The sequence below is a fragment of the Arvicola amphibius genome, chromosome 9 (genome assembly GCF_903992535.2).
Source record: "Arvicola amphibius chromosome 9, mArvAmp1.2, whole genome shotgun sequence".
Lineage (NCBI taxonomy): Eukaryota > Metazoa > Chordata > Mammalia > Rodentia > Cricetidae > Arvicola > Arvicola amphibius.
The window spans coordinates 78165344-78176634 of record NC_052055.2 but is presented as its reverse complement, the minus strand read 5'-3'; the positions used below and the strand labels follow the sequence as shown (position 1 = coordinate 78176634).

The window sequence follows — 11291 nt, the reverse complement described above, 5'->3', positions numbered from 1 at the left end:
GGCAGCTGCAGAAGAGGCAGTCATTCTGGCCATTGACAAAGGGGCTGCTTTATTAGAACATGGGGTACCACCCCGAGGCATGCTTTTGGCTTAGGGGTAAAGACTTTGTAATAAAGGCAGAAAGAGAGGCATGGTGAAGAGATGTTGGAGGCAAGGAAGAGCAGAAAAAGAGACATAGCACATATCAGAATGAAAGAAAATATGGAAGAATGTTTTGTTGTGTGTAGCGTTCCTCTTTCTGCTATAATAAAATTAAAACTCTTGTACCATAGAATGTTTTATTGGATCTTTTTTAGGTAATGATTTTGAAGGGATTATTTTCTTCAGTAGCTACTATATACACATAGATATGTGCAGATATGTACAGGCATATATAAAATATAAATAAATGCCATATTACTTAGTACTTCTGTGCCTTTCTTGTCCTAGTCCTACTGATTCGTTTTATAAAGAATATTGAAGTTTTCACTCTGCACATTTGAATCTTATGGGCATTTGTCACGTGTTTGAGACAAATTCCTCTTCATCATTTTCTGTTTATAATTTTATATCGAGGGCTAGAAAGATGGCTCCACAGTTAACAGCACTGACTGCCCTTCCAGGGAACCTGGGTCCAATCTCCAGTGTGTGTATGGCAGTTCATAACCATCTGTGACTCCATTCCCTTGGGATCTAATGACCTCATCTGGCCTCCAAAGGCACCAGGTACACACATGATGCACAGATACACATGAGGACAGAGCATCAATAATAATACATTTTCTAACCAAAAGAAGTTGCTGTATCTTTTTGTATCTGTTTTGAACCCTCTTGAAGACTCAAGTTGATGTCTAGCTAAGTTCCTGATCACATATTGTTTTTTCTGTTTCTAAATTAAGATTTTTTTCTTTTTTTTCTCATTTTTTATTAAAGATTTCCATCTCCTCCCCTCCTCCTCCCCCTTCCCTCCCCTCCCTTCCACCCATACCCCCACTCCACCCCTCTCCAAAGACAAAGAGCCATCAGGGTTCCCTTCACTATGTTCAGTCCATGGTCCTCCCAGCTCCCCCTAAGTCCAGGAAGGTGAGCAACCAAACTGACAAGGCTCACAGTGAGCCCGTCCATGCTGTAGAGTTCATGTTCATTGCCATTGTCCTTGGTTTCTCAGTCCTCCTCCACCGTCAGCCACATTCAGAGAGTCCGGTTTGGTCCCCTGTTCCATCAGTCCCATTCCGACTGGACTTGGTGGTCTCCCATTAGATCTGTCCCACCGTCTCAATGGGTAAAAGCACTCCTCGTGGTCCTGGCTTCCTTGCTCATGATCTCCCTCCTTTTGCTCCTCATCAGGACCTTGACAGCTCAGTCCAGTGCTCCTATGTGGGGCTCTGTCATTTTTTCCATCCAGTGCCAGGTGAAGGTTCTATGGTGATATGCAAGATATTCATGAGTATGGCAATAGGATCTGGACATTTCTGGCACCCTCTCCTCAGCTGCCCAAGGAACTAGCTGGGGGCGTCTTCCTGAACACCTGGGAACCCCTCTAGAGTCAAGTCTCTGCCAACCCTAGAATGGCTCCCTTAACTAAGATATATAATTCCTTGTTCCCATATCCACCCTTCCTATATCCCAACCATCCTATTCCCCCAAGCTCTTCCCATCCTCCACTTCACACTTTTCTCTCCCCATTCCCTCATTCCCCCATTCCACCTCACCCCCATGTTCCCATTTTTTGTCCAGCAATTTTGTCTACTTCCAATATCCAGGAGGATAACTATATGTTTTTCTTTGGGTTCACCTTCTTATATAGCTTCTCTAGGATTTTTTTACGAATTATAGGCTCAATGTCCTTTATTTATGGCTAGAAACCAATTATGAGTGAGTACATCCCATGTTCATCTTTTTGGGCCTGGGTTACCTCACTCAGGATGGTGTTTTCTATTTCCATCCATTTGCATGCAAAATTCAAGATGTCATTGTTTTTTACCGCCGAGTAGTACTCTAATATGTATATATTCCACACTTTCTTCATCCATTCTTCCACTTAAGGGCATCTAGGTTGTTTCCAGGTTCTGGCTATTACAAATAATGCTGCTATAAACATAGTTGAACAAATGCTTTTGTAATATGATTGGGCATCTCTTGGGTAAATTCCCAAGAGTGGGATTGCTGGGTCCTGGGGTAGGTTGATCCCAAATTTCCTGAGAAACCTCCACACTGCTTTCCAAAGTGGTTGCACAAGTTTGCATTCCCACCAGCAATGGATGAGTGTACCCCTTACTCCACATCCTCTCCAGCAAAGGCTATCATTGGTGTTTTTGATTTTAGCCATTCTGACAGGTGTAAGATGGTATCTCAGCGTTGTTTTGATTTGCATTTCCCTGATTGCTAAGGAGGTTGAGCATGCCCTTAAGTGTCTTTTGGCCATTCGAACTTCTTCTGTTGAGAATTCTCTGTTCAGTTCAGTGCCCCATCTTTTAATTGGGTTAATTAGCATTTTAAAGTCTAGTCTCTTGAGTTCCTTATATATTTTGGAGATCAGGCCTTTGTCTGTTGCGGGGTTGGTGAAGATCTTTTCCCAGTCAGTAGGCTGCCTTTTGGTCTTAGTGACAGTGTCCTTTGCTTTACAGAAGCTGCTCAGCTTCAGGAGGTCCCATTTATTCAATGTTGCCCTTAATGTCTGTGCTGCTGGGGCTATACGTAGGAAGTGGTCTCCTGTGCCCAAATGTTGTAGAGTACTTCCCACTTTCTCCTCTAACAGGTTCAGTGTGTTCAGATTGATATTGAGGTCTTTAATCCATTTGGACTTGAGTTTTGTGCATGGTGATAGACACGGATCTACTTTCATTCTTCTACAGGTTGACATCCAGTTATGCCAGCACCATTTGTTGAAGATGCTTTCTTTCTTCCATTGTGTGCTTTTAGCTCCTTTATCAAAAATCAGGTGTTCATAGATTTGTGGGTTAAGATCTGGGTCTTCTATTTGATTCCATTGGTCGACTTCTCTATTTTTATGCCAATACCAAGCTGTTTTCAATACTGTAGCTCTGTAATAGAGTTGGAAGTCAGGGATGGTAATGCCTCCAGAAGTTCCTTTATTGTATAAGATTGTTTTGGCTATCCTGGTTTTCTTGTTCTTCCATATAAAGTTGATTATTGTCCTCTCAAGATCTGTGAAGAATTTTGATGGTATCTTTAATGGGATTGCATTAAATCCATAGATTGCCTTTGGTAGTATTGCCATTTTTACTATGTTGATCCTCCCAATCCAAGAGCAAGGGAGATCCTTCTATTTTCTGGTATCCTCTTCAATTTCTTTCTTCAAAGACTTAAAGTTCTTGTCAAATAGGTCTTTCACTTCCTTGGTTAGAGTTACCCCAAGATATTTTATGCTATTTGTGGCTATCGTGAAAGGTGACGCTTCTCTGATTTCTTTCTCTGCTTCCTTATCCTTTGTATATAGGAGGGTGAATGATTTTTTGGAGTTGATCTTGTATCCTGCCACGATACTAAAGGAGTTTATCAGCTGTAGGAGTTCTTTGGTGGAGTTTTGCGGGTCGCTTATGTACACTATCATATCATCAGCAAATAAGGAAAGTTTAACTTCTTCCTTTCCAATTCGAATCCCCTTGATTCCCTTATGTTGTCTTATTGCTATTGCTAGAACTTCAAGCACTATATTGAAGAGATAAGGAGAAAGTGGACAGCCTTGTCTCGTTCCTGAATTTAGTGGGATGGCCTTGAGTTTCTCTCCGTTTAATTTGATGTTAGCTGTCGGCTTGCTGTAAATAGCCTTTATTATATTTAGGAATGACCCCTGTAACTCTAATCACTCCAAGACCTTTATCATAAAGGGGTGCTGAATTTTGTCAAATGCTTTTTCTGCATCTAATGAGATGATCATATGGTTTTTATCCTTCAGTTTATTTATATGATGGATTACATTGATATATTTTCGTATGTTGAACGGCAGCACATATACTAAAATTGGAACGATACAGAGAAGATTAGCATGGCCCCTGTGCAAGGATGACATGCAAATTCGTTAGGCTGGAGAGATGGCTCAGGGGCTAAGAGCACTGAATGCTCTTCCAGAGGCCCTGAGTTCAATTCCCAGCAACCACATGGTGGCTCTCATATTGTTTTTTAAAAAGTACTGGTAGGATTGTTTAAATCGCAGAAACTAAATACAACATACAGAAGAAAAAGAAAGACCCCAGGATGGCAACATTTTGAAAATCATGGCTGTAAAGCCAGACAAAACAATCTTCATCATCATTTTTAGTCCAAACTCCTAATTTCTGACTCCTTAATATCATAGAAATAATAAAAATAAACCATCATAGAAATAATAGTAACAAAAGTAGGTTATAACTAAGCTACCTTTTCTTCTATCAACAAGTTTCCAGTCATCATGTAACATGTCAGAAATAAGCTATTTTATAGGTATCTGAGCAGAAATTTACACTTTTCTTAGCCCCACCCTTATTACTTCCCCAAGTACCCTCATTTATTCCCAGTCTGTGTTCTTCCCCTGGCATACACACGTATGTTATTTTGAGTTTGTGTTGAGCTTTGAAACATTAGGCTACTTATGAAGAACTGTAGGGCTTCTAATCAATCAATATGATTGTTAATATAATTAACAGGTGTCACAGTCCTGGATACCTGGTTGCACTGGTTATTATTCCAATCCTCTTTTCAGCATCATGTTTTAGAGCCGAAGAACATCAAAAACTGGCTATAGAGCATCAGAATAGAAGCTTACCCAGACAGCCTAATACACTGTGGATATTTTCCGGAGTCAGTGCAAGGGTTTTATAGTCAATCTTAGCCAGCACACAAAGGTGCCTTGACGGGTTTGTTAATGAAAGGCAACGTATATAAAGGAAATTTGCAAATGTTGGCGAATGCGAGAGATACAAATGTTCCACAATAAAATGAGGCTTGTTTAAGTCTCCTATTAATCATCTTAAGAGCTATAGGAAAGGACATTTGACTTCTTTGCTTTCCTTATTTTTGAAAAGTAGAGAACACCACTTCCCTCTAAATAGGAGTACTCCTTTGTAAATTTTATTCTATCTGTTTTGTGTCTGTGGATGGCACAATGTAAGGTTTTACTGATAAAAACAATCTCATATGTATTCAAGTTTCAAGACTGGGAAAGATAAATCATGAAAAGATATAGACTTCTCCTGAAAGTAGCTTAACAATTGTAGAAGTAGCTTGAAAAACAATACATATTCTGAGAAAATGTTAATAGTGTAGAGATATGGGCATCTATGAGTTTCTACACAGAGACAGGATGCAAACATGAAAACACTCTCATGTATCTACAATTATGTTGTGCATTTTACAAAATTATGTATGAATATATAGCATTTCATGCATCAGAAAGTAGATAAATGGAAAAGGAAAGTGTATCTAGGATGAAAGAAAGAAGGTAGGGATCATAGACAAAATGATATTCTGACTAAAATAAGCTTATGAACCAGGCTGAATGTAGATGAAACATCTATAACATATTATGGCATCGATACAATAATAGGAAAGCAATGACTATAAAATGGGGCCAGACCCCCTCCTTAAAAATAAGACATGTAACTTTTCAAAAATGGAACCCTTACTGCTCTTCCGACAGAGAGGGAGGGGAAGTGGAGGTAGGGGGAGGGGAAGGTAAATGGGAGGCGGGGAGGAGGCAGAAATTTTTAATAAAAAAATGCCACCACTTAGCTTGAATACATTTGTCAAGGCCTTTGTAATTTATTTTTATTTTTTAAAATTTTTGATTGTCTCATCTCATGCTTCTCAGGGGGTGTGATCACAAGATTGTCCATTGACAGCATTTTCAGCACATTGCCCTGACCCACACTCTTTACTACTGCAGAAAAGAGAAGGAAATGGGAGAGTGTTTGCTGAATTCCTATCAGTCTTCAAATGCAAAATGCTCTCCTGCTTTCCCCATGCTGGCTTTGACCAGGTAAAACTTGTCCTGGTTGGCGTATGAGCCTATAAGACAGACTTTAAAAGGTATAGTAAAAAAAAACAATCCAATTAACTAACATATGTGATTCTGAAAGGATAATAATACATTCAAACCTTGGTGGTTCCAGATTACAAATCCATATTTATGTTAGCAGTAGCTAATATACAATGTAAGTGTTAATTCAACATAGTTAAGCTGAGCAAGCAAAATAACCCACAATAGTTAAAGTTTATAAATTAGTTTCACTGGAGCTATGCAGAATTTCTGGGTGAAACATATCTGTTGATTATGTATCGTCACTCTGAAAGAGACATACTCTGTGCTTTTGCAACTATTAATACAGCCCTGAATATACTTGTGGCAGTTTCATTAAATGCTTGGTGATACAATTTGGTCTGTGATTTCAGGTTGTTCAACTGGTCACATTAAAGGAAGTTAATTTCTTTCAGTGCTTAAATTCATACCTGGTGTTCTTACAATAACACACTGAATCTCTGTGAACATCTTTTGCCTTTGATACCCAGGGGAGGACAAACTAAGTGCCAGTACTAGTCTAGACCATGAGTATGCTACAGGAAATAAAGCAATGCTTCTGAGTTTATAAATTTTTATTACACCCCATCAATACCAATGACAAACAAAACAAAGGAGGAAGGTGTAGAGACAATTGGGATGTTAAGAATGCCAAAGGAAAAAAGTAAATTGAGGTTTAGATATAGAAAACATACAAGCTTTTGAGGAAGAGACAGTGTTGGAAAATCAGATGAAATCAGGGAAGAGCTCACTATGGTGACACTTAAGTCAAGATCTGAAGGAGGGGAGAGAAAGAGAGTTGTCAGTTATTCAGAGACAAAAGAGAAAGAAATAGCAAGTGCCAGGACCCCAAGGCAGCAGCGTCTTCCAACAGTTGCAGTAGGGGTGCCTGAATGGAAGGGATGGCTAGGACAGCAGAGTAAATAAGATTAAGGGCATATGAGGCACACACCATGCAGGACCATGGCAGCCCTGGTGGGAACCTTGGCTTTTAACCTATGTGAGAAGTAAATAGTTAAAGGGTTTAGATAAAAGAGAGATACAGCTGTACTGTCTCTTAGTCATTTGAACTAGAGTTCAGCTGAATGAACCAGCCTTCTTAGATTTAAAAAAAAACCAATCTAACTTTTTTTGATTTTTAAAATGTATTCTATTATTTTGTAATTTTTACAATTTAAAGTCTAACTACACAATTTCCCTGCTCCCTGTTTGCCTTTCAACCCCTTCTATAGTTGCCCTTATCACTCCTTCTCATATTCATGGCCTCTTTTTATTTAATTATTATTAAATAAATATTGGCTCAAGTAACACCTCAAAAGAGGAGATAAAAAAATTTATGTGCCAGGGGACCAAGTAGTCTGTTGAGGGATTGCATCTTCTAGAAATAGCAGAGAAGCCATAGCTATGATACCTCAACAACATGGCTGCCTAAACAAGACCTAAACAATGAAAACACCAATAGATATGCAAACATGGAAGAAGGACGGTCTGCTGGGGCCCCATCCCTAGACAACTAATTATAGGTAACTAATTATTGGAGAGAAGGAGAATTAGTCTTCTCTAGTGAGGTCCTTTATTTTTTTATCCAATGCCAGTGGCCATCCTTGGAATTATATACATACAAGCAACATTCATCTTATTATTTATTTATTTGTTTGTTTTTATGGTGAATGTGTGTATGTGAGTCTATGTGAATGCATGTGTGCAAAAGGACACAGAAGAGAATCAGATATCTGAGAATTGCAATTACAGGGGGCTGTGAGTTGTTCATTATGGATTCTGGAACTCGGGTCCTCTGAAAGAGCAGAAAGTGCGTTGAGACCACTGAGCTGTCTCCCTAGTCCCTATTTATTATTATTATTTTAATTTATGGTTTTATTTATGGATATGTGTTTGTGCAGATGCTATGTATGCGGGTGCCCACTGTGGTTACCCCTATGCACAAATTTGATGTTCTGAGTATGAATAAAACAGTTACAGTAAAGAAATCCCCCCTCTTGCTCTCTCTCTCATCGCTAAACTGATGTACACGTTTCGTTGGCAACACCTCTCCACTACAGTTTCACACTTGTAAATAAAGCCAAGTGACAAGATGCACTATTAAGTCCCTACTCAGATTCTACTAAATCTATTTGTAATCACAATAAACATTTTAATAAGAGAACACAGAAGTGAAAATCATACCCCTCTATACCCCCTCAACCCATCCTAAACATGGAAGTGTTTTGCAAATCTCTTTAGTTTCTGAAGCCACATGTGTTCTCTATTATCGCCAGTTCCTTGGCAAATAGGAACATATTACTTGTGCATGAGAGAATTTTAACTTTCTAGTTTGCTTTTCACCCAGAAGGCACACGACCATGAAACAGAATGTAATACATAATTGTTACTGTTCACCTGCTATAAACTGTTGCTATGCCCGACAAGTAGCTGCAAAGCTGGGGCTGGACGACAGGACCCAGTGAACTCGAAAGTAAATTCTTCTTCTTCTTTGATATCACGAAATGTATAGCTATAGACTGCAGACCTAGGGTACTAAGTCAAGGTCAAAAGCAAAACAAATTCCGGAGTCATGGTTAATATGTGAGTCCTCTGCTTTCTCAGCGCTGCTCATTTGAAGATGAAGAGGTCTCCAATTTAGGCAATGGCTAGTTTTCTAAATTCCCCTTTTGGTACACGACTTGGAGCTTTAAAGATGTTTTCCTTGAGAAACAAAGTGATTGATGGAGGTTGAATACCAGGGGAGCTCCCAAAATCCCAGACCAGAGCATATCTGAATGACAGCCAGTATGTGGTATCTCAAGGTGGTAGTCAAAAGGAGAGCAGAATGGGGAGGGTGAGCCAGAGGAAGGGGTTTTCTTCTCATCATCGTTGAAAGAAACCCAATCTTCATCTTGACATCGATGGATGCTCCTGGTACTATTCCCATCTCTTCCATGAGTTTTTCTTTCCATTTAACCTGCAGTATGGGTTCCAAGTACCCAGAGACCCAAGGTTCCCTCTCAGTAAAATGACTCATGGTCGACATGACTCCCCTTACTTCTACTCTAAGTAAAACTCCTTCCGGCTTCAGATCCTCTTGTTCTGATGTAATTTGAAAAAGAAAGTGATCAAATTATTTCCTCCTGATAAATGGACGACTTAAATAACGGAAAATAACAGCTCTAGAAAAAGTACTTCATTCATGCAAAAGGCAAAACCAAACAATTGTAATTATCCATTCTATTATCCATGTGATGTCACAAAGTAAAGCAGAGAATAGAAAAAGAGACCCCATTTAGAAAGGGTTTTTGCATAAATCAGTTATAATAAATCCTGTCTTTCTCAACCTCTATTTTCCTCTCTGAGTGTATGTATGTGTATGTCTATGAGAGTGTTTGCGTGTTTTTTTTTTTTGTTTTTTTTTTTTTTGGTTTTTCGAGACAGGGTTTCTCTGTGGCTTTGGAGCCTGTCCTGGAACTAGCTCTTGTAGACCAGGCTGGTCTCGAACTCACAGAGATCCGCCTACCTCTGCCTCCCGAGTGCTGGGATTAAAGGCGTGCGCCACCACCGCCCGGCTGTTTGCGTGTTTTTTCAGCTAATCTGGTAGCTAGTGAGCTCCAGTAATTCTCCTGCCTCCACCACACTCAATGTTGGGGGTCACACGAGGGGCTACTCAGGCTTCCTTTGTTGGTTCTGGGATCAAAGCTCTAGATTTATGCTTCTGCAGCAAGCTTCCTTACCCAGGGAGCCCATTTTTCTCTAATTCAGAGCCCACCTTGGGTATTAAGTTTTCAAAAAGATTCAAGCGAAGTGGCAAGGTTCTAGTACTAAACAGGTTTCAGTTGGTATGGGGCTTTGGTGGGAGATTGATAGTAGTTAGGTATCAAGTTTTGTTTTTCTGAATCAATGCTGGAAATCTAAGGCCCATTTATGATCTTTTTTTTTTTAACAGAAGTAAGCTTTTATTTCCATGTTTCTTGGATTAAGCTGTCTGAATTGGCTGCTTTGAGAGGATTAGTCAAAGAGACCAAATCCCATATCTTCATCTGATTCCTCCGACTCTTCCTTGGCTTCAGCCTTTGCTGGGGCTGCAGCAGCAGCAGCAGGAGCAGCAGTGGTGGCAGCAGCCACAGGGGCAGCAGCCACAAATGCAGATGGATCAGCCAAGAAGGCCTTGACCTTTTCAGCAAGTGGGAAGGTATACTCAGTCTCCACAGACAGAGCCAGAACCCGCTTGTACCCATTGATGATCGAGTGTGGCACTGAGGCAACAGTCGGGTAGCCGATCTGCAGACAAACACTGGCAACATTCCGGACACCCTCTAGGAAGCGAGAGTGCAGAGCCTGCTCTGTGATGTCAAGAACTTCTGGGTTGTAAATGCTGCCATTGTCAAACACCTGCTGGATGATCAACCCAAAGGAGAAGGGGGAGATGTTCAGCATGTTCAGCAGCGTGGCTCCACTGGCTCCTACTTTGTCTCCAGTTTTTATCAGCTGCACATCGCTCAGAATTTCAATGGTGCCCCTGGAGATTTTAGTGGTGATGCCTAAAGCCTGGAAAAAAGAGGTCTTCTCGGGGCCCAGACCAGTGTTCTGGGTTGGCACAGTGACCTCACATGGGGCGATGGCACCAGCACGGGCAGCAGCTGGCACCTTATTAGCCAGCAACATGTCTCTAATCTCAGTGAGGTCCTCCTTGGTGAACACAAAGCCCACATTCCCCCGGATATGAGGCAGCAGTTTCTCCAGAGCTGGGTTGTTCTCCAGGTGCCCCCGATGGCCTTCCGCATCATGGTGTTCTTGCCCATCAGCACCACAGCCCTCCCTCGCAGGGACATGCGGATCTGCTGTATCTGCTTGGAGCCCACATTGTCTGCTCCCACAATGAAGCATTTTGGATAATCATCCAAAAGTTGGATGATCTTAAGGAAGTAGTTGGACTTCCAGGTCGCCCTGTCTTCCCTGGGCATCACGGCGGTGCGTCAGGGATTGCCAAGCAGGGTTTAAAGACGATGTCACTCTAACGAGGAAGACTGGCCCCATTTATGATCATTTACATTCAAGTTACTCTCTTGCTACCTGTAATCAGCTCGACTAATGTAAGTTGTTTTCAAGGCAACTTATTGTTAGTGTCATAAAAGACAACATCGCAATAACTTATGGAAAGAGTATAAAGCTTCCTGCCAGTCTTTCATCATGTCTTGGTGACTGCAAGCTACTGATTTTATGGCATTTTTCTTTCTGTGGAGAATATTACCTTTCAGTGTAGAAATGAATCGTAAGCCCTGGAACTTTTAGTTCTATGAAGATAAAT

At 40.7% G+C, this 11291-nt stretch overlaps 1 non-coding gene and 1 pseudogene across 1 annotated transcript; one reads left to right on the top strand and one right to left on the bottom strand.

Annotated features, from left to right (window-relative positions):
* Nucleotides 1-3935: 3935 nt before the first annotated feature.
* Nucleotides 3936-4040, top strand: LOC119824159. Its single transcript, XR_005287079.1, has one exon. It is a non-coding gene; the product is annotated as a U6 spliceosomal RNA (small nuclear RNA).
* Nucleotides 4041-9913: 5873 nt separating this feature from the next.
* On the bottom strand, nt 9914-11000 carry LOC119823356 (annotated as a pseudogene).
* Between the last annotated feature and the right edge of the window lie 291 nt (nt 11001-11291).